This window comes from Pan troglodytes, chromosome 14 (genome assembly GCF_028858775.2).
Source record: "Pan troglodytes isolate AG18354 chromosome 14, NHGRI_mPanTro3-v2.0_pri, whole genome shotgun sequence".
Lineage (NCBI taxonomy): Eukaryota > Metazoa > Chordata > Mammalia > Primates > Hominidae > Pan > Pan troglodytes.
The window spans coordinates 94,873,055-94,898,404 of NC_072412.2; the positions used below are offsets into that span (position 1 = coordinate 94,873,055).

Genomic DNA, 25,350 nt, shown 5'->3' on the forward strand with positions numbered 1-25,350 from the left:
GATTTTTGTTGTCAACATCAGCTTTTCCATTTTAATCATTTATACATGTTTTATATATGAATGTGTTTGTGTGAATATATATGTACATTATTGTGCATAAATTATATATAAAGTATATACATTTCTATTCATGTATCGTATGTATATTATATATTCATGTATAATACATTATTTATATATTATACATGAATGACAGATGATACAAAATATATATTATATTATGTATAATTTACATGAATTTTTAGTACATAGTTCCTATTTTAAATTATAACATAGAATAATCAAATTTTAGATGTAAATATGGACTAAGGGCTCTTTCCAATCAATTTCAAGTACATTTCTATTCCATATATCTATTAATTTAATAAGAATCTAGGTGGTTATTGCTGTTGTTTTTGTTTAATAGCACTATACTCAAATTTATATTTATATTTAAAAAAAATTTGCATGCATTATTAAAATAGTAACTGAATGTAAAGTACAATTATAATAACGAAGATTTTCTACTTTGACAAAATGAACTTTCAAAAATTTGACTTTGATTTAATAAATTCCATTAAAAATTCAAAACATTTATTAGCATTTATTCTTACTGATTTTCATTCTGAATTCTCTGATAATATTGATGTAAAACTAGTCATTTGTGGAAGGTTTCTGATAATAAAGCCAACACATAATTATTGCTTCACTTTGCATGTATGTGCCAAATATTTGCAAAAATGAGAAATATTAATATGGAAGTATAATTGTGAGATTTAGATAAAACTATTTCTAACTACATATAGAATAGATAACCATTATATTTCTGTGACAGGGTTCACAGAAATAGAAATGTACTTTCTATAATTGTACCTTGTGAAAGCATCACTTTTGGGCACATTTTCTTTAAATACATTTTTTACTTTTGAAGTAAATGATGGCATTTCTTAATTAGTCTGGTGTTATTTGGTTTTCATCTTGTCAGAATTATTGGTACAACCCCTAACATGAATAACTTTCTCAAAGATTTTGTTTCTAGTTACAAATTCATGAAAAATGTCCAAAGTAAATTAAAGTCAGTAGTTAAATGTTATGTTAAATTTATTATTTCCTTTAGTTAAACTCTGTGGGCTTTTTGCTGATAAATGTGATTATTGTCTAAAAAGATACAAAGAAATAATAAATTATATAAAAAGATTTAGGTTTACATTATGCAATAAAATACTAATCCACTCTTTTAAACCTTTGCATATACTTTATGTACTCCACATAATGCTGTTCCACTAAGATTTCCTGCACAAATTTGCTTTCCCCTAGCCTATAATCTTCCTGCATTTTCAGTGACCTCACTGACTGGAAACTGGGCACCTCGTTCCTTCTCACAAGGTAAGGAACAGTCTTATCAAAGTAATTATAAACTTTGTTTCTGAAAAATTGAATATATGTATTAGTTGTGGGAATGAATTGCTATCTTACTCATTTCTTCTGGGTTTTTTCGTTTTGATCCTCTTTCTTGCCATGCCTTGTTTTTTATAAAATTAAAACCAGATTCCTGACAGAGAAAGCAGCATCCTACTTCTATGACCCCTGGCAACAACCCGGAGTAGCTAGCTTTCCCTGCAGACTCATGTTTTATCAGTAAGCACCCTGCAGTATACACATGCAAATGAGATGTTAGCTATGATAGCTTCTGGGGAAGATGTTAGCTTCTTGGGGAGGTCGATAAAAGAAAGACAGGTTTGATCTCCTTTGCTTCAGATTTAGTGATGCATTATGGTGGTAAATCTTTTCGTTTCACATGCATCCACTAATACATGACACTTCATCAGAGACTCAAAGTCCAATTGGGAGGTATAGCAAATCCTCCAGCTTGTGTTAATGAAAATATAAATAAAACATTTTTAAAATAAAAGCATTTAATATATATTAAACTGGAGGTAAAAGGGACTTTGAGTATAAGCCAGGATCCTCCCAGGCAAGTCATGATGTGTGACTTGTTCATGATAAATAAGTAAAATGTGATTATTTGAGAAATATTAAACATCATTGTTCCAGATCGAAGTGAAAACATAGACTATCTAGTTATCAGCATTAGCATACAATATAAACAATAGGCATTTTAAACAATGGATTATTTCAAAATATCAATTTGGCAGCTATATGGAATCCTCCACATTGCTTATTGAAAATATTAGTAAAAGTCTTATAGGGAAATATATTTACATCAACCAATGCATCAAAATCAATGTGATATTTTTATTTCAAAAGATATTATAAATAATATATGTGTTTCACTCTGCCCTATAGCAAAAAACTGCTAGCAATGTAAAAAGGGATACTTTGCAAAGAGTTTAATGAGTGAAATAGATACACAGGAACAAGCAAAGTGTAGTGAAACCACAATAAATAGTGCAATGCCTTCTGGTTGGTAAAAATAGCTGTCTTTACAGTGCAGGCCAAAAGGGGACAAGGGTTGAAGAAGAGATGGGAATCCAGAAAAAGAGCTGCATGGGGAGGCAGCCAGCCAGGAGCTGTTTATTTTGGTCCAGGGACACATCCAGGACATGAAAAAAATGATGGCTAACATTTACCTTGACCTCACTCTATTCCCTCCTACTGATCTCCCTCTGGGGATGCCTATTGGCAGCTATTACCTGGAAGACAGAGAGCAACAATCCAGCCAGCATCCTGGGGACAAGGAGAGGGATGAACAAGGATAAGGAATAGCTCTGAAGAGAAAAACAAAAGATAACCAGCACGATGTTGTTTCTTTCTTTTACATCACGAAAATATATAATTGAATTTACTTTGATTTCTGTCTCTGCTGCCAGAAAAATCTAATTTAAATTATATTTTTCTTTTATTAATTTATATCAAGTACTGTTTTTGAAAAGCATTCTCAATTCATTTAAAGAATTAGGATAGAAATACTGATCTAAGAAAATGAATAATTGAAGATTAATATTTTAACTTTTTAACATTATCTTGTAGACATTTCTCTTAATCATTATCCTTGTGGTATGTACAGTGACTAAGAAAACAAAGAGCATTTCTTGACATTCAGAAGGTGACCCAGCACTCACTGTAGGCCATGTTGTTCTCTTATGTAACAATTCCACAAAATTTCAACCTCAGACCAATCCTAAATCCATGATAAAATGAGACAAAGCAAGGCTACTTCATGAGTTTGTCTAAGCAGAACAAAATCTAGGTTGCTCCTCAGCCCACAAAATAACAGTATTTCCATTCTTTTGCTAAACTAGTGACAGCTACTTCTTTTTTAACCAATCATAAAATTGCCCCTGCTTTCCTTTCACGTCAACCAGCGTATTAAAATCAATGTGAAATTCTTATTTTGAAATACATAAAATATATTCAAACTAGCAGAAAACTTTGCTTCCTTGGACCTTCTGCCAAATCACCCAAACGAAGTCCAAATCCTATAAAAGATTATTTATTTTTTAACCATCTTATTGTGACACCCAACAATTCCCTATAGTAAGCAGTCATACTCACTTCAAAGAGTAATAAATCCATTTTTTTAAACTACAGCTGTGTTCTTGGTGGTCTTTGGCTAAAGTGCATTAATAATAGCTACTCCTGTAGAGAAACTCCTCTGCACCATAAGCATTACTTGTATTCCAGCCTGCCTTTCTTAAAATGATACAAGATGATATGAGAAAGCTGTCAATATAGCTTTTATAAGATCTGTTATATCTTGAGCTGCTAAAATTGGGACATTTTTTAAGTAAATAAATCATAATCATGTAGCAAATACTTCAAAGGGACAATTGCTAAAGTCTTTTTAATAACTACAATTGTAGGTTAATTATCAAAATCCCCTGATGATATTCATTGCTTGCAGGTATGGTTCACTTCAGTGGAAAATGGTGTTAATTGTAGAACAAGAAGATGACAAGCAATTAGATGTCTTCCTGAAGGAATTTTAAAAGCCTAATCTTTATATTAAAATAGATTAAAGAAAAAAAAATATTTGGGGAGATAATGAGAATTGCATTTCAAATGGTTAATCCAGTGCATTGCCGAAAATGGCTTTTAGAATTCATATATTAAAACACATATGAGTTGGAAAAAATATATATTTTTTAAATCTCTGGAAGTCTGAAACATTTTTAGATCTCTGTTTTATGATTGATACATTAAGAGACTTCATAGGTTTTACTGTAAAAATTAAAATGTTATTTTATTAGGAAATTCTTGCAAGGTTCTGTATATTTTGAACTAAAGTGCTTTTTCACAAAGAGATACAGCCAATATGTTCCAAAGCTTGTACCTGTGATGTAGACCCATTCATTATTTACTGTATGCGACTGAAGCAAATTATTTAATCTTTTAAAAATCTCAGTTTCTTTATCCTACAATAAGGATTAGATTTGTTAATTCACAGATAATTCTTATATCAAGGAGGTGGTGCTGATGCTATTGTTATTAGGCCTGATGCTCTGGGTTTTATTAACGGTAGGGGTAGCCACCAAATCAGCATATTTACAATTGTTTTCTTTTCTGGGCACTTTTTAAAAATAAGGACTCAGAATAATGTGCTTCAATTCTTCCCTAAACATTTTTTCCCTCTAAAAATTTATGGTAAGATTTAGAACCTGCCAGAAAACAGAGATATAGAAACTATTTATTACCTAAAAATATTAAATAAAATTTACTAGGAGAAGCCACAGAATTGGAATCCTCAGAGTTTAGGCCACTCCTTTCACACTTAATTCAGTCAGCCCTTTAATAGCCCCATTCTTTGTCTGGAGATCAATTCACTTTGTGTTTTATTTTCCCTCAGAAATTCCATCATTGTGGAGCTAATTATATCTGTGTTGATGCTAATCATTAATTAGCTTATTTCTATATATTTTTTCTTATTATAGTGTCATAATACACCATGAGGTGGTTGGGTCCCATTTCCAGAACAACCAGAGTGACGTCTGAGCAATGCTCTCTGAACAAGATCTTCATGTCTGCTCCCAAAGAGGGTTGCTACATTCTTAGCTTCCCTCAATTTAATTCTTTTATGATAAAAAGAAGGTAATGTATAAACATGATAAAAAAAGATAACATGATTAACCTGTCTTGTCATTTCACTCTCCTTTAACAATGCTGTGCTGACATGTCAATTTTCCTGCATTTAATAACACGATTTCATTTTTGGCTCTCCTCACTAAAGTTGGTGCTTTCCTCTTAACATATACAACAGATTTCAGGTTTGAGCAATTCCTGTCACTTACTAATCATATATTTGATACAAAAATCATAAGTTTTTGAGTTCTTATTTTGGATCAGCCACTTTTCCATTCTATTTCATTTAAGGCTTATACAAACATTTTGTATTAGACTTTATTGTCTCCATTTTATAGATGAGGGAACAAAGGTCAAGTAAATCAAATAATGTGCCCAAAATTATACAATATTTAAGAAGCTCATAAGAGTTTGAAATTAGGTGTGTCTGTGGCTAAATTAAATGTATCATCTATTTATTATCCTATACTTCCTCATTGAGAACATTTAAAAATATGCTACATTGTATTAAGGGACCTGAAATAAACACAATATAACTTGATCTGCTAATGCTGCTCTGTGTGTGTGTGCGTATATATATATATACACACACACGCACACACACACACAAACACACACATATATACACACACACATATATGCACACACAATATATATCTGTATATACCTATAAATTAGTATATATGTAATCAATGATATACCTACATCAATTTTAGTCGACAACTATGTAACAGAAGCTCAGGAATTAGATTCTGAATGGCTCTCCACAGCCAAAAGCAGACTATTTCTATTTTATTTTTATTTTTGTAGTGTGAAAGTTATAAACTTTGCCTCTGACCTTTGTCTCTCAGTATTTGTAAGAAAGGGCACAGATTTGTGAAATAATTGATTTTTAATGTTTAAATGTGAACTTTATTTTTATAAAATAATTATCCTCCCTGAGAAGTCAGGAATATTAAGTTGAAATTGTATTTTCATCCTCAACAGCATTCATTATTAACCAATTATTACTAAAAATGACAAAATAGTTTAGATGGGCTAACAGTCTAAATTTAGTCACTTGATTTTTCTTGAAGCACAACATAATCAGCAGAAAAAATGTTGATAGTTTTCTACTCCCTTCAAAAATAAAGACAAAATATAACAATTTTGGCGACAACTATTTTTCATGTAAATAAAATCTCAAATTTTTGTGACAGTGAACAAAGTGCTTATTTGATTTTAATTCTTATAATAATGCTATGAGGCAGGTACTAGTACATTAAGTTTGTAAAATAGATCGAGAATTCAGTGCAGAATCTGAAGATAGATTTCATATATCTTTTTCTTGACCACAAAGCTAAAAATGTTTTCACTAAGATTGAAATAAGTTCGTCTCATTTCAGTAAGAGTGAACAATTGTACTGCACAATTCGATAGATAATTAAACCTACTGCTCTTTATATTTTTTAATATAAAACTATATTCTATTCTAAATATTTAATATGTGCCTGTTTCCCACAATAAACTGTGGCCTTACTGTCATCTAAAAAAGTATCATTGAGACTTAGTAACATGGCAATTATGGTACACATGTTTTTTGGGAAATAAACATTTAGTTTGTATAAATTAACTGTGAGTTAAGAAAATATGATAGGATAAAGAGAGGAGAGAAAATAAAAAATAAGTAGAAAAATGAATGGGCCACCATTGATGCCTTTTCTAGCCTCTAAGTTACAGCTTTCCAAAGCTAATTTACCATTGGTATTGAATACATGGATTTGTGCCTAAAAAATGTGTGATTCTTAATTAAGGGCAGAAAATTCCTCCTCCTCTTTGCAAGCGCAAATATAATTCATGTTTCCAGTAACAAAAGAATACTTTGTATTCTTGTAAAAGAAGAGGTAATAAATATGAAATGAATTGAGAGAGTTCAATACATATTCCCCTGTGGAATTGTGCAAAAGCCACTTCACCATATGAGCAAATGAACAACAAAATTATTTTATAGTTCTCTATGCTCAATAGTCTATTGTCAATTTTAAACTTAGAGGCTAGTAAGATGATGTTAATTTAACGTTTTCCAGTTCCTCTTCATTTCTTTCTATTGAGCAGTGTTTGACTTTTTTTTCTTTTGAACTCTTTTATAAAAATGAATATCCATTTTGTATTAGCATAACCTTTAAACTTCATAAGTTGATAAAGTACAAAGCTTGGTTTTATGCTGACTTCAGATATAACTATATCTTATGAGAAAGTTTTCTCACTCAGGGTTCTCTGGGGTTTCACGACCTTTGAGAATATGTGTTTCAGTAACTATCAATTACAAGTTTGTCATTTAGGAAAAGTCAATTAGCAATAAAGCATGAATTACAGAATGATATAAAATTGTGAACTCTTCAATAATATCTTAAACCATAACATTGTATGTTGGTTAATATTTTATGATCTTTCATCTTTAATTAGTGTGTCGCTACCGTATTTAAAAATCTAAATATTTAAGTCTCAAGTATCCTCAGTTCAAATTGAAAATCAGTGTTTTATTAAAACTTTTGGTCCTTAAACATAATTTATTTGTTATCTTAATAAACATCTTATAGGAAGCTATGCAACTTTTCTTATTGATGACACCTTTTAAATTTTTCTCACATTTACTCTTTTGTTTCTATTTATTTTGTCATTACCAACATTATGACATTTTTAATAATCTCAAAATTCATCTATTGCAAGGCATCTTGATTCCTTACAGGATGATATTAGATGTTTTAGTCCAAGTAATTTCATCATTCTAAATTCCCACCATCATTTAGAATATGGTAAAAATATAAAAGCCTTGAAATTAAGAAAACTGTAAGTAATTCTTAGATACTTTGGTATTTGACATTAGAATGCAATTCTTTTATTGTTCAGAGTCAAGAAAAAGTTTACTGAGTCTTTAAATATTTGTTTAACTTGGACTGTGTGTAAAATGTTGGTCCTCAAGTAATTCACAATTCAATGAAAAGGATAAACATAGAAAGTAGTAATTATAAAATAATCCAGTACAAGGGACAGCAAGTCATTTCTGTGAAAGATCAGATAACATATATTTTCAGCCTTGCAGGACACACTCTTCTCTGCAACAACTGCAAAGCTCTACTATTTAGCATGAAAGCTGCTACAGACGACGTAAAGGGGAGCCTGGGTATATTCCAACAAAACTTTGAGGACGATTGAATTTGAATTTCATGCAATTTTCACGAGTCAGATAATATTATTCTCTATTTGATTTTTTTCATCCATTTAAAAATATTTGAAACACTCAAAATTTTGGGCTGTACAAAAACAGGCAATTGGCTGAATTTGGCCAATAAATCTACATTATTTTCCTATAGCTGCTGTAGTAAGTTACCATAAACTTAGTGACTTAAAATAACAGAAATTTATTATCTCACAGTATTAGAGGCCAAAACTTTGAAATCAGTTTCCCTGGGCGGAAATCAAGGTGTTTTCAGGGTTCTACTACCCCCAGAGGCTTAAAGGAAAAATCTGTTCCTTACTCCTTCCACCATCTGGTAGCTTCTGACATTCACTCCCATCTCTCAACTCTTTCCTGTGCTGAGTGGGTCCCTCCTGTAATTTTGCTGATCCTTCTGCCAGTATGTTTTTCCTTGCACTAAGAATCTCCTGCTGGTGATTAATGCTGGTTTGTTTTATACACACACATGCGTGCACACACACACACACAAACAGAACTTTCCTTTCTGGATTTGATAAATGAGATTATTTATTTATGGTAAAGAGGCAATTAATTAGAAGGAATAAGATCTAGAATTTGATAGCACAACAGGGTGACTATAGTCAACAATAATTTAATGTATAGTTTAAAATAACTGAGTATATAATTGGAATATTTGAGAACAGAAAGAAATGATAAATGATAAATGCTTGCAGTGATGGTTACCCCATTTACCCTGATGTGATTATTACAAATTGCATGCTTGTATCAAAATATCTCATGTACCCCATGAATATATATACCTAGTATGTACCCACAAAATATTTTTTATTTTTTTTTAAAAAGAGGCAGTAAATTATTTTAAGCAATGGTGATAGCATGAGTATAACCACAGAAGTAAAATTAAATAAGTAAATAAATGATTTTAAAAATTAAAATACATTTTGGCTATGGAAGAATTTCAGTCCTTTTGGAAAATAATGTAAATAGAAAAGGCCAGTGAGTTATGAGGCAGAAAAAGTAAAAATGTCCAAACCATAATGATAAGCTAAGATTTCATCCAACTGCAGTGATTTGGCAGGGTGAGAAGATATATGTCAGGTTCTGTGTTTTGAATTTGTCACCATGTCTACAGTATAGATAGCTTTGTAGATAACTCTGAGTACATTTATGATTTCTTTTCTGGAGGCCAGGAATTAAAGAATGAAGACTGGATTTAGGTGATATTAGAAGTGCTCAAAAGGAAAGGTTGAATTCAGTATAGAATTACAATATTTAGGAAGCCAAGTGGACAGAATTTGAACTACTGTTAGTGGGTAGTAAACATTTGGGGCAAGTCAAATATATCTCTTGGTATATTAACTAGGGTGAAAATATATGATGCTGCAAAAAATGCAGTAAAGAGTTTAGGCGACTGTCAGGAGCCCAGCTGAGGTGGGAGAGAGCTGAGCTGGCAAATATCAGCACAGCCTATAAAAGCAACAAGCCAAACACAAAAAAATTAAGCCTTTAATCATTTTCTGTAGTGGAAGAAGCTAAAACTGGAGAAAACACTGATAAAAACCTGTTTTATTTTACCTCATAGAGTTGTGCCTCAGCGAAGTGTCAGCATGGATACGGAGGTCCCCTCAGTGGAGGGAACCTGAAAGGCTCCTGCAGTTGTATGGACCTTGGAATGATGATGCAGGAGAGAGTTAGGAGTGGAAAAGTACTAGAAAAGTGTGGAAATTGTCTTCATGTTTTCCCTGTCTTTCCTCCAGTAAGGAGGCTTAGCAGAGATGCTTGAAGAAGGCCTCCACCTAAAGCCTCAGAGAAAGACACCTAGGAATGAAGGTGCCTGGGCTTGGAATGCAAATGGCAGAAGAACTTGATGGACCGGAGCAGTCTGGCCTGAGTCCTTTTCTGCCATTCCCCTTGGACACTGCCATCCTCTGGCTGGGCGTCAAGCCTGCTGTGGAAAGGGCAGCTTCCACTTCGAGGCCTGTCACATAAACCTTTTGTAATCATTTGTGGTCACACCTGGAAAATAGTAAGTAGGTTTTTAACCAGGAGTTGGACTCCTCACACCAATACTGTTTTAAAAAATGATAATTTAAGTTTCACACATGTTTCTTTTGAGTAGGCTGTGAGAAAGGAAATTATAAATGTTTAAAATAAAGTGAGCATAACTTTGGGAATAATCAAGATCGAGTTTGAAGAATTATCGGCCTTGGTTGTTAATTGATACAAGAAAGAAAGAGAGCAATCACTCAAAAGAATGAGTAGCGTGAAAAGAACAACATCAAATATTTGAAGTTCAAAACTATTCAGAAAATATTTGGAAGGAGAGAGGGCATTCAGAAGATAGAGAAGATGAAATGAAGATGTTTAGGTTTAGACACAGGGGTACCTTGTCACAATAGAACATGAGTAGATAATTTTGAAGAAAATCTACAGGAATAAACAGAGAGAAAGAACAGGCAGCTATATTCATAAGCAAATAAAGTAAAAATGATAAAATACTACAACATTATCAAATACTACAAACTCTTCTATGAGTCTGTACAAATTGAAAAAAAGATAAGTTTCTATCCAAATAGTAAATAGATTATCTCTGCATTGTAAGACCCAACATTCCGTGTGCTGCCTTTGACCTCTGAACCTCTGAGAACTCCGAATTCTTAGTGCTACAACCTTTTCTCTTATCAAACATGCCCTCCCACTCACCAGCAAAGCCTCCCCATCCAGCTAGGTCCATTTTCAGCTGAACCACCTGCACCCAGCTTGGTCCTCAACCTTCCCGCCTGCACAAGATCCGATTCAACCCAGTCAGTCACAACCCTCATGAGAACCAGGTTGCACCCCACCTTCCTATTAATACAAAGCCTGCCTCTCACATCCCTCCTGTTTCACTCTGCTCCTGAGTGTAGCCTTGCACTGCATGTGGCATTCTCCTTTCTTGGGCTGTGAGTAAACGTGACTAATGATCTGCTGCTAACTGCATCTGTTCATTGTCAAGTGTCCTGTGTTCAACCGCCTTGTACTATTTATAATGAGGGATTCCTTCTTCACCAACAGGGTGAACAGAAAATGTTCAGAGCAATCATCCTCTGAAAATTCATATAATTGACAGCAGAAATACAAGAAGGAGATTGGATTTCAATCCTCTTGGAAACAATTGATTTGGAAGTGGTCTGTGGTCTAAAGATTTTGACAAAATTTTAGGAGCAAGTAAAGATGATATAAATATATAAAGAGACAGAACAGAAGGGAGATAGCCACATTTCAGAAAACATGGAGAAATTATACAAGTGATTCTTCCCAGGAAATTCTTCAGAAATGTCCAAAGAAAAAATTATGGACTTACAAATCTGACTGTGCGATGACTGCAAAATCCTCCTTCATCTTCCTCTCCCTGACATGCATGCAAACACACACACACACATACACACACACACACACACACACACACACCCTGAGATTTGCATCATTTGTCTTTAGGCTAAAATAAGGGAAAACATTTCAAAATGATTTACCGATTTTTTTAAATGATGGGCACAGTAACCATAATTAAGTCTTCCGTATTTGGCATTGGAATGAAGGTAACGGGATCAAACCCTTCTATTTACTTCTCCTTACTCATCCAAAGATGCAGTCAACCATCAACAAACACTTCCCTAGTATACTGCCCACAAAGTCAGCTCGTAAATTCAGGGAAAATAGTTTATAAGGGTCTCAAGGCTGTTTAAAAACACCAACACCATAAGAGAGATGGACTAGGTGGAAAAAATACACAAAGAAAGCGCAATGAACAGAAACAACTAAAATAAACAAGGAACATTCAGCAAAAATTTTAAATGTTGTATTATCTGTTATGATTTTTCTTTTACTTTTCCTTCATAAGTAAACCATTTATTTTTCTGAAAATTTTGAGTGTATTCTTTCTATCATCATTATGCTTAAACGTGATGGGAAACTTACTGGGCATTATTTACAAGGCTCATTTCTCCACACACTTGTTCCTTTTCTTTTCAATCACTTTCATCTATGTAAGCACAACAGCCTCCCTTATTTTGCTCTGTTCTTCTGCAAAGTCACCTTCCATATGAAAAGACTTCCCTGGAAAGTATTGCCTTCCCACTCTACCTAAAACTTCAGTGTATTTTCCAGATATTCTATATGCCCTCTCCTGATGTGATTTGTTCTCCTTATAATTTTGCACTGATTGTTATACTATATTTATCTTGATTATTGTCTTTCTCCTCTACCAAAATGTAAGAACTGTAAGTGCAATGACATTTTTCTCTTTTATCACTGTATTCCTGGCTCCTAGAGGAGCACCTGACATGTTATAATTGTTCTTACTGAAGAAAATAAATAACTGATTTGGTGAAAAACCTAAAACTGTCCATCATTTTATTTTTTAACTCAATTGATTTTTTTAAACAAATATTTTTGAATAGTTGGGGTGGGACGTGGTGGCGAAAAAAGAACCTAGATTTAATAGAACGTATAAAGAAAAAATGAGATGAAAGTGACATGGTGAAATTTCTAGAAGGATATGAAATGAGGAAAAGAGGTGCATATTTGAATTTTAAAAGCTGAGATGAAATAACATGATATGGTAACAAGATCCATGGGGAGATCCAGCATGTGGTGACAGACCCGGAGAGCAACTGGGCTGAGGGAACTAGAGTAAAATTAATTGCTGTCCTGGAATATGGTCAAGATGACAATATTAAGAAATATGTGTTCAAAAGGTCTGTAATCATGCACTCAGAAGCTGCACAGTTTTTGGTTTAAGGTGTGACATTGCTTAAAAAGAATTGACAAATGCAAGGCAGGACTCCCCTTTAAATCACTTGGTGTTATTAGTTTATCAAGATCAAAACTTCAGCTGTGGATGGATATCCAATTACCATAAACTGGGAGGAAAGTGCAGCTTTACATTTAGAAACAAGAGGGGAGACCGTTTACTAAACTTGGATCACAAATTTGGAGGTGGATTTGCCACAGTAATGACATAATCGTCTCTTACCTAAGGGATGGCATAGGCACATAATTTTTCACAGTTGTATGTGATATTCCATCCAACAGGAGTTTTGTTTCAAGTAAACTTATAAAACACTGCATAACTGATTCCACCCTCGGTGTGTCATAATACAGGTTAGCAAATTTAAAGCTATTTGAAGTTTGACAGGAATGAACCTGCTTTGTTGAACGCAGTTTTTCTCTGACTATATTTAATTAACGAACCCATTATTCACAGCGTGTCTATTAATTTCCTGTGGAACTAGTGAGAAATGCTTTTCTACAGCAGAGCGTGAGGCCATGGCTATAAGCAGAGATAAATTGGCTCAAGTTGCTGAGAAAATTAAACTCTTCGGTCAAAAAACTAAACAAGTCAATAATTTAATGTGTTGGCATTGATCCATTGACACTCTTCTTTCCAAATTTTATTTTTGACTTAGTTGAATATGTGTGAGAATGCAAATGAATTATTCCTGGAAAAATAATTAAATAACTCAATAGTGGCCACAGTGAAAACCACTACAACAAATTCATTTTATTGAAACAACCAAAGCATACTCTTTTATAACATTTTTGCAAAAGATTATTGAATGTTTTCCTAGGGCATTTCATATAATATTCTTGAATTTTGAAGGAGGCAATATTCTTACCAGGGCTTTAGTCGGTTGAACAATATCCTCCCAAAATCCACATGCATCTAGAATCTCAGAATGTTACCTTATTTGGAAATAGGGTTTTGCAGATGTAATTAGTTAAGTTGAGATCATACTGGATTATGGAGGGCCCTAAATTCAATAACTGGTATCATTATAAAAGAAGACTTCACTCAGAGAAACACAGAGAGGAGGCCGTGTGAAGATGGGGTCAGAGAATTGAGTTATGCTGCCATAAATCAAGGACTCTCTGGGCCATCAGAACCTGCAAGAGTCAAAAAGACTTCTACCCCAGAGACTGACTTTACAGGGAGCATGGCCTTACCAAAACCTTGATTGCCAACACATTGATTCCAGACTTTTAATTACCAGAACTATTAGAGAATGAATTTCTCTTATTTTAACCCAACAAATTTATAATAACCTGCTATGGCAGACCTAAAAAACGAATACAATGACCAATCAGTTATCAAGTTTTTGTATGTTTATAAATTTTTTTAATGTTAAGATGCATGCCACTGATTGGTTTAGCAATATCATGTCAATTACATGGGCATATAGGGACTTTTTTATATCCTGTTATTTACCTTTAACAGCTTTTCTAAGGTATAACTTGGATGTAGTTGATTTGATTCATATGTAATGCAAGTTCATGCATTTTATTTTATTTATTTATTTATTTATTTATTTTGAGATGGAGTCTCGCTCTGTCACCCAGGCTGGAGTGCAGTGGTGCATCTCCGCTCACTGTAAGCTCCGCCTCCCAGGTTCACGCCATTCTCCTGCCTCAGCCTCCCAAGTAGCTGGGACCACAGGCGCCCGCCACTACGCCTGGCTAATTTTTTGTATTTTTTAGTAGAGACGGGGTTTCACCATGTTAGCCAGGATGGTCTCCATCTCCTGGCATCGTGATCCACCCGCCTCGGCCTCCCAAGCTGGGATTACAGGCGTGAGCCACCGTGCCTGGCCAGTTCATGCATATTTAATACAATGTAATGGAAGGATTTTTAGTAAATATGTAGATTCATTCAACCATTAGCAAAATTCAGTTTTAGAAAATTTCCATCATCCCTTTAAGTTCCTTCATGAGAGATTACAGTCTCCTATTTCCACCACATGATAAAGGCAGCCATTGATCTACTTTACTAAGAATTTCACACAAATGGAATCATATAGTATGTTGCCTTAGTGTACTGCTTCTTTCACTTAGTTATTGTTCTGGCATTTATCTATATTGTAGCATGTATCAATAATTAATTTCTTGTTAATTCAGAATAGTATTCCATTGTGTGTTTGTGTAATGACATTATCTAGTATATATTATTATGCCACCTATTTCTTTGCTTACATTTACATATGTGAGATTCGTGTCTCTTGATATTAACTGATTCCCAGTATTATATCTCATATATCAAATACAATTTGTTTATTCTTTCTCCTGATGTTGGACAATTATTACTAATTTCCAACTTTCATTTTCTACTCTTAAAGTTATCAATATCTTGTGTGTATCTCATTCTGCACACTTGTAAAACAGTTTCTACTATATGTAGTTAGAAATAGAGTTTCTATTTTGTTTATATTATTGAATAATTAGCAACATTTGACCCAATCATGGAGAAGAGAAAATAATGCATGAAATTCCACAGCTTTTATGCTTAAATTTCTTTTATTTCTAGGAAATCGTGTTTACGTGTTTGCTTGGCCATACAGTGCTGCCTTTAATTATCTGGAGCTAACAATGCATAATTTATCTTTTGTTTCATTTGTTGGTTTAAGTTTCATAAACTTCCATATATTATGTGTAATTTTGCAGGTGAGAAGATCAGCTCATTGTTCATTTATTCACTCCCTGTCACAATTTAATTGATTTTATGATTGGCGTCAGACATCTACACAAAGTTGGAGTGAAACTCTGAAGAATTAATCCTGTTTAGGTGAGAAGTATCATAAAATACAGGTTTTCCATGATGTTCATTAAAAATTTAATGTATATCTTGGTATGATGTTTCACATAATCTATGATATACTATTCAGACACACAATACTCTGCTGTCTTTTCTTATAATTTCATCATGATTTGAGCATTATATTGACATAATTTTAGAAATCTTTTTTCTCAGTTTTGAAATTTAGGTGAAAATAGTAAATATTTTGAAAAGAAATTGTTGCCTCAGGCTTGAACTAGCACATTTGGAGCCTCTGTAAACTAGAGTTAGGTTTGCTTTTTGTTTTCTCCTCCTCTGTTTTTGTGACTTTTAAAGTGTTATTTACTAAGTAAAATGTTTATCATATTTTCCATTATGTTTTCTAATACTGCCTCTACTTCATGTTTATAAATGCCCCCATGTCCTGCCTCTAGACTTATATTGATATCTGATTCAAATTAAACCATAAATTCCAGAGGCACAAAATATAGAAATTATGATTCATTGTTAGTTTAAATGTATTATTGTTGATATTAACATGAGCAACTTGGACAATATATTTTCCATTGAGGAAACCTAAAAAATATACATTGTCTCTTTACATTGGAAAGAGGTAGAAATCAAACATAATTTTAAACTAAATAAAGTGTGGGCTTAGTATTGTGAAACTATTGTTTCACTATGAAATGGGTTTTGGTAAGATCTCTATTTAAATAAGAATAGTAATGAGAATAATTCACTAGTATATGAAGGACATTTGTTTGACAGGGTCAAAAACAAATAGTGATCAGAGAACATGCATATTGGTATTATGAGATTAATATCGAGCAAAATAAATCTCAAGAATTATTACAGAAACGTCATAAATTTTGCTACTTAGAATTTCATGAAGGCTAAAGTCAAACATGACAATGCAAAATGGAATAAATATGTACATTTCTGCTGACAACAACCTTAACTATAATAGATATGTTGTACTTGGCAAAATATTGCATTTTCTATTTTTTTAAGTATAGTTTTGTTATTTGTGTAAGTTACTTGTATTCACACACACAGTCTTCATTTGAATTAATGTTCATTTATCCTAAAATAATATATACCACTATCTCATCTCACAAAACAACAATTTCATCACCTTTACATGTTGTAATGTAGAACTGAGTGCTAAATAATGCTAGGAAAAATATAAATGCCATAAAATGTAAACATAAAAGTTTTCAGAGATCCTCACATTTGGAGGAAAAAGGGCATATAAAAATATAATAAATCATCTCCTCTAGCTAAGTAAGTCTATACCACCATTTCTAAAGATATTACACTGACACAGTTGAATAGCATCAACTTGGGTTAGAAATATATGACACTAAATATAGTTTTTCCTTTTTTATATAGGTGTCACTTTGTTTTATAGTTGGAGTAAATAAAAATACTGCTTTTCTTTGGGCTGATTGTTAAAATTGCACCGTACAATTCCCTCTTAGTCCTCAAATGGTTATAGAGTCTCAGAGTATCAGAATGGGCTTATTTTGTAGAAACATGAAATTCTAATTTATCTTTAATAATAATTATTGATGAACGGTACTAATTATTACAAAATACTGCTATTTTCTCCAATATATTTATATATTCAAAAATATTTAAGATTATTTACAATTATTTGCATATTATCACTTAACCCAATGATGGATAAAAAATATACAAAACTGGTATAAATAAAAAGTAAAAAGCTTCCAAAAATGGTGATTTTTTTTTATTGACCTACCTTAACACTTGCCCTTTGGGAAAGTAAAAAGGAAAAAACACCATAATATTATTGTAACATATTTTAAATAAAAAGACTTATTAACAATATAGTTGCAATGTATTTCAATGTTTATCATATTTTGGGAAGTTTCTATTTTAAATTTAAACTGAGAAATGTTTATATAAATCATATGCCATGTTATGGACTGACTTGTGTCCCTACAAAATTTGTATGTTGAATCCATAACCCCCAATTGTACCTGAATTTGGAGATAAGGTCTTTCAATGTGAATTAAAGTTAAATGAAGGCATAATGTTGCGGGCTAGATTTAATATGACTGTTGTCCTTGCGAGAGAGAGACACCAGGGAAGTGCCCACAGAGAAAACGCCATGTGAGGGCATAGCAAAGAGGTGTTCTGCAAGCCAGGAAGAGGACCCTCACCAAACATTGAATGTGCCAACACCTTTCTCCTGAACATCCAGTCTCCAGAAATGTGAGAAACAAATTTCCGGTAAGCCACCCAGTCTGTGGTATTTTGTTATGGCAGCACTAGCGAACTAATACCATGTCCCAACGTTGCTAATTTTCTCTTTCACAGTCCAGGAGATAATTGATAAAAGAAAGTGCTTTCTTTTTTTCTGAATTTTAAATTATTGTTATAGGTACATGGTATGTGTATATATTTATGGAGTACATGAGATGTTTTGATACAGGCATACAATGTGTAATAATCATATTATTGAAATTGGGGTACCCATTTCCTCAAGTATTTATCCTTTGTGTTATAAACAATCCAATGTTACTCTTTTAGTTATTTTTAAATGTACAGTTAAAATTATTATTGATGAGATAGTGTTACAGGATCTTTGGGGAGTTGCTTTTCTGGCTGGAAACCTCTGTGTCCCGTGGTGCCTTTGGCCGAGTTCTTGTCCTGCATCCAGGAAGAATAAGGTATGCAGACAAGTGGAGGGTGTGCTAGATGACGTGGAGCTTGATGGAGTGTTAGAACAGCTGAGAGGTGACCTGCAGTTGGTAGCTCATCTCTGTAGGCAGGTTGTCCCCTTGAGTGTTCAGCTCTCAGCAAAGAGAAGGCCCTGGAGTGGGTGGCTCCTCTCTGCAGCCAGGTCATCCCATCGTCTCTGCAGCTCTTAGCAGAGAGATTGAAGTGCGTAGCTCTTCTCTGCCAGTAGGTTATCCTAACGAGACCCTGGAGAGGGTAGCTCCTCTCTGCAGCTGCTCATCCCAATGTCTGCCCAGCTCCTAGCAGAGAGGAAGCCCTGGAGTGGGTTGCTCCTCTCTGCAGCTAGTAGTCCTGATGTCTAGAGGGTAGCTTCTCTCTGCAGCTGGTTGTCCCATCATCTTCTCTGCTCCGGCTAAGCCCGGCCCTTTTATGGGCCTCAGAGGGGAGGAAGTGCATGCTGATTGGTCCATGGACAGCCATGGGAAGGCCCAAAAAAGTCACCACAAGTTCCCACTCCAATCCGTGGGTCTGGCAGCCCAGCTCCCAGCCTTCAGGAGAGGCCTCACTGGGGACCTACTCCCTTCCATCTAGGAATATGTCTGTCTCCTGCTACCCTTCATGGTGCCCGGGGTCAGCCTGCACTTTGCTCCAATGTTGGAGCAGGTGGCCGCAGCAGGGAGAAGCCAGGCAGTGGGAGCAGGCACTTCCGAGACTGCAAGGGCAGGGAGGGGTCTTCCCAGGCTCCGAAGAGTGCAGGGATGCCTGAGTCTGCAGCCATGGTTTCAGCAGTGCAGCTGTCCTGTTGGGGGTGGGGTAGGGGGGCAGGTGGTGGTACTCCTGCCTGCTCCTGTCCCCCAAGAGCACAGGAAGGCTTGGATCCCTTGGATCCTCAGTCACGACTTGGGTGGCTGCAGCCCCACCTGGGAGGGTGGGTTTCCTGCCTGCTCTGTGGATTGAGAGGCCCAGGTCTGCAGCCATGGTTTGGGTGGCTGCAGCAGCAGCCAGGGAGCTCCCACCCCTACTCAGAAGTGGCAGGGATCACTTTTGTCCCTGGCTCCCATTGGCTCCATGGAGAGTGCAGCCCTGGCCACGCCTCCCTGCTGCAGCAGGTATGATGGCAGCAGCAGGCCATCTGGAGAGGCCTGCCGTCATTGTACCATGTTATGCTGTCAAGTACTAGGCCTTACTCATTCTTTCCATTTTTGTGGTATCCATTCACCATCCCCACCTCCCCACCAATACAAACCCACTTCCCTTTCCAGCCATTGGTAAACATCCCTTTAATCTGCATCTCCATGAGTTCAATTGTTTGGATTTTAAAATCCTACAAATAAGTGAGAAAATGTGATGTTTGTCTTTCTGTGCCTTGCTTATTTCAGGTAACATACATAATGACCTCCAGTTCCATTCATGTTTTTGCAAATGACAGCATCTCATTGTTTTTTGTGGCTGAATAGTATTCCATTGTGAATAAGTACCACATTTTCTTTGCCCATTCAGTTTGCTTGCAAATTTTGGTTACTGTGAACAGTGCTGCAACAAACATGGGAGGGCAGATATCTCTTTGATATACTGATTTACATTTTTTTGTTGTTCTGGGTATATATCCAACAGTAGGATTGCCAGATCATATGGGAGTTCTATTTTAATTTTTTGAGAACCCTCCAAACTGTTCTCCATAATGGTGGTTCTAATTTATGTTCCCACCAACAGTATATGAGGGTTTTCTTTTCTGCAAATCCTCTCCAGGATTTATTGACTGTCTTTGGAATATAAATCATTTTAACTGGGGTAAGATGCTATCTCATTGTAATTTTGATTTGTATTTCTTGGATGATCAAGAGCATCTTTTCATGTACCTGTTGCCATTTGTATGTCTTCTTTTGAGAAATGTCTATTCAAATATTTTGTTCATGTTTTAATAAAATTGTTTTTTCCTATATAGTTGTTTAAGCTCCTTATATATTCTAGTATTAATACATTGTCAAATACATATTTTTCAAATATTTTCTCCCATTCTGTGGGTTCCTCACTGTGACGAAGCTTTTTAACTTGATGTGATCCCATTTGTGTATTTTTGCTTTGGTTGCTTGTGCTTGTAGGGCGTTACTCAAAAGTTTCTGCACAGGCCAATGTCCTAGAGAGTTTATCCAATTTTTTAAATCAGTTTTATCGTTTGAGGTCTTAGATTTAAGTCCTTAATCCATTTTGATTTTACTTTTGTATATGACAAGAGATAGGGGTCTAGTTTCATTCTTCTGCATATGGATATCCAGTTATCTCCACACCATTTATTGAAGAGAGTGTCTTTTCTCCAGTGTATATTCTTGGCACCTTTGTGGAAATGAATTCGCTGTAGGGGCATGAAGTTGTTTCTGGGTTCTCTACTCTGTTCCATTGGTCTATGTGTCTGTTTTTATGCCAGTACCATGCTGTTTTGGTTACTGTAGCTCTGCAGTATAATTTGAAGTCAGTTAATGTGATTGCTCCAGTTTTGTTCTTTTTGCTTAGGTTAGCTTTGACTATTCTGGGTCTTTTGTGGTATTATCTAACATTTAATTTTTTTTTCCTATTTCAGTGAAGAATTTCATTGATATTTTCCTACAAATTGCATTAAATTTGTAGATTGCTTTGAGTGGTATCAACATTTTAACAATATTGATTTTTCCAATCCACAAACATGGAATACCTTTCCATTTTTTTGTTTGTTCATTTTAATTTCTTTCACCAGTGTCTTTTAGTTTGTACTTTAGAAATCTTTCACTTCCTTGCTTAAGTTAATTCCTAAGTATTTTATTTTATGTGAGACTATTGTAAATAGAATTTTTTTATTTATTTTTCAGATTGTTCACTGTTGACATATAGAAATCTACTGGGGTTTTTTTAGTGTTGATTTTGTATCCTGCAAATCTCTGATCTTGTTTATCAGTTCCAATAGTTTTCTTGTGGAATCCTTAGGGTTCTCCAAATGTAAGATCACATCACCTGCAAAAAGGATAATTTAACCCTATTTAGATGCCTTTCATATATTTGTCTTGTCCGCTTGCTCTAGCTAGGCCTTCCAGTAAGTACTATGTTGAATAACAGTGGTGAAACAGTGATATCCTTGTCATGTTCCAGATCTTGGAGGAAAGGCTTTCAGTTTTTCCCCATTAAGTATGATACTAGCTGTGATTCTGTCATATATGACTTTTATTATGTTGATGTATGTTCTTTCTATACCCTGTTTTTTGAAGGATTTTATCATTAACAATGCTAAACTTGATCAAATGCTTTTTTGGCATCAGGTGAAATGATCATATTTTTTGTCCTTCATTCTGTTAATATGACTTATTACATGAATTGATTTATGTACATTCAAGGATCCTTGCACCCCAGGGATAAATCCCACTTGGACATGAAGAATGTTATTTTAATGTTTTGTTGAGATCCATTTGCTAGTATTCTGTTGAAGGATTCTGCATCAATATTCATCAAACATATTGGCCTGTAGTTTTCTTTATTTGATGCGTCTTATCTAGTTTTGGTATCAGAGTAAGACTGGCCTCATAGAATGAGTTCAGAAGTATTTCATCCTCCTATTACTGAGAATGTTTTTAGTAGAATTGATATTAGTTCTTTAAATTTTTAATAGAATTCAGCAGTGAAATCATCACATCCCAGGCTTTTCTTTACTGGGACATTTTTACTATGGCTTCAATCTCCTTATTTGTTATTGATCTGCTTTGGTTTTATATTTCTTCATGATTCAGTCTTGGCAGGTCGTATGTGCCTAGGAATTTGTTCATTTCTTCTAGATTTTCCAATTTATTGACATATAGTTGCTCATAGTAAACACTAATTATTATTTGAATTTCTGTGGTATCAGTTGCAATGTCTCCTTTTTCACCTTTTGTTTTATTTATTTGGGTCTTCTCTTTTTTTCTTAGTTAGTCTGGCTAAAGATTTGGCTATTTTGTTTAACTTTTCAAAAGCAACTTTTTTGTTATATTGGTCTTTTGTACTGTTTGCTTCATTTGAATTCCATTTATTTCTTCTCTGATATTTATTTTTTTTTATGCTAATCTCAGCTTTGGTTTGCTCCTGATTCTCCAGTTTGTTAAGATGCATTGTTATTTTGTGTATTTGAAGTTTTTCTGCTTTTTTTGATGTAGACACTTATTGCTATAAACTTCTGTGTTGGTATTGCATTTGTTGTATCTCATAGCTTTTCGTATGTTGTGTTTTCTTCATCATTTGTCTCAAGAAATTTTTTAATTTCCTTCTTAATTTCTTCATTGACCCACTGGTCATTCAGGCACATATTGTTTAATTTCCATGTATTTTTATAATTTCCAAAATTTCTCATTATCAATTCCTAGTTTTATTCCATTGTTGTCAGAGGAAATGCTTGATATTATTCCAATGTTTTGGAATGTTTTAAGACTAGTTTTATAACCTAACATATGGTCTATCCTTGAGAATAATTCATGTGCTGAGGAAAAGAATGTGTATTCTGCAAGCATTGAATGAAACATTCTGCAAATGTCTGTTAGATTCGTTGGATCTATACTGGAGATTAAGCTTGATGTTTCTTTGTTGACTTTCTGTCTGGAAGATCTGTCTGATGTTGAAAGTAAGGTGTTGAATTCTCTAGCTATTATTTTATTGGGGGCATATCTCTCTCTAATAATATTTGCTTTATATAGCTGGGTGTTTCAATGTTAGGTTTACATATATTTACAATAGTTCCATTTTCTTGCTTAATTGACTCCTTTATCATTATATAGTGACCTTGTTTGTCTCTTCTTATACTTCTTGTCTGGAAATCTATTTTGTCCCCATACCCTTATTTTCAATCTGTTTCTTTCTAGACAAAGTGTGTTCCTTGCAGGCAACAGATTATTGGTTCTTGTTTTGTTTTTGTTTTTTTTGTTGTTGTTGTTGTTTTTTAATCCATTCAGCTACTCTGTGTCTTTTGATTGGAGAGTTTAGCCTATTTACCTTCAATGTACTTATTGATAAGTAATGACTTACTCCTGCCATTTGTTAGACGTTTTCCGGTTGTGTTTTATAATCTTCTCTTCCTTCTTTCCTTTCTATCTTCCTTTTAGTGAAGGTGATTTTATCTAAGGATATCATTCAGTTTCTTGCTTTTTATTTTTTTATATTTGCTGTATATTTTTTAGTTTGAGGTTCCCAAGAGGCTTACAAATACTATCTTATAACCCATCATTTTAAGCTGATAACAGCTTAACATTATTTTCATAAACAAGCAAAAGGAAAACTAAAATAAAAGACTCTGTGCCTTAATTTTATTTTCCTGCTTGTTATTTTATTGTTTCTATTTGTATCTTCTTGTACTGGCTATGTCTTGAAAATTGTTGTAGTTATTATTTTTTATTCATTCATCATTTACTGTTTCTGCTTAAGAATAGTTTACACACCACAGTTACAGTGTTATAATATTCTGTTTTTCTTTATAATCACTATTACCAGAGAGTTTCGGATCTTCAAATGATTTCTTATTGATTATTGTCTTTTTCTTTCTGATTGAAGTACTCTCGTTAGTATTTCTTGTTGGACAGTTCTGGTACTGATGAAATCCCTCAATTTGTGTTTGTCTGGGAAAGCCTTAATTTCTCCATGTTTGAAGGACATTGTCACCCGATATATGATTTTAAGTAAGAGGTGTTTTTTGTTGTTTTATTTTTTTCCCTTCAGCACCTTGTATAAGTCATGCCACTCTCTCCTGACCTGCAAGGTTTCCACTGAACAGTCTGCTCCCAGATATACAATACAATTGGAACTCCATTGTGTAGCATTTTTTTTCTTTTGCTGCTTTTAGCATCTTTTCTTTATCCTTGACCTTGGGGAGCTTAATTATTAAATGCCTTGAGGTAGTCTTCTTTGGGTTAAATCTGCTTGGTGTTCTATAACCTTCTTGGACGTGGATATTGATAGCTTTCTCTAGGTTTGGGAAGTTTTATGTTATTATCCTTTTGAATAAACTCTCTACACCTTTTCTTTACCTTCTGTTTATGGCCAATACATCTTAGATTTGCCCTTTTGAGGCCATTTTCTAGATCCTGTAGGTATCCTTCATTGCTTTTGATTCCTTTTTCTTTTATCTCCTCTGACTCTTTATTTTCATATAGCCCATCTTCAAACTCACCAAGTTTTACTTCTCCTTATCAGTTCTGCTATGAAAAGACTCTCATGCATTCTTCCATATGTCAATTGCATTTTTAAACTCCAGAATTTCTACTTGATTCTTTTTAATTATTTCAATCTCCTTGTTACATTTATCTGACAGAACTCTGAATTCCTTCTCTGTGTTATCTTGAATGTCTTTGAGTTGCCTCAAAACAGCTGTTTTGAATGCTCTGGCTGAAAGGTCACATATCTCTGTTTTCCAGAATTATTCCCTGGTACCTTATTTAGTTCATTTGGTGAGATCATGATTTCCTGAATGGTGTTGATGCTCATAGATATTCTTCTGTGTCTGGGCACTGAAGAGTTAGGTACTTATTGTAGTCTTCATATTCTGGGCTTGTTTGTACTCATCCTTCTTGGAAAGGCTTTCCAGCTGTTTGAAAGGATTTTTGTGAATAGTGCCGCAATAAACATACGTGTGCATGTGTCTTTATAGCAGCATGATTTATAATCCTTTGGCAAAGACTTGGAACCAACCCAAATGTCCAACAACAATAGACTGGATTAAGAAAATGTGGCACATATACACCACGGAATACTATGCAGCCATAAAAAATGATGAGTTCCTGTCCTTTGTAGGGACATGGATGAAACTGGAAACCATCATTCTCAGCAAACTATTGCAAGGACAAAAAAACCAAAC

The 25,350-nt window shown here is 34.2% G+C and overlaps 1 long non-coding RNA gene across 1 annotated transcript; it reads left to right on the forward strand.

Annotated features, from left to right (window-relative positions):
• Positions 1-1,207: 1,207 nt before the first annotated feature.
• LOC107968075 (uncharacterized) lies at positions 1,208-12,527 on the forward strand. Its single transcript, XR_001708957.4, has 3 exons — positions 1,208-1,365; positions 4,872-5,028; positions 11,273-12,527. It is a non-coding gene; the product is annotated as an uncharacterized LOC107968075 (long non-coding RNA).
• The last annotated feature ends 12,823 nt before the right edge of the window (positions 12,528-25,350 follow it).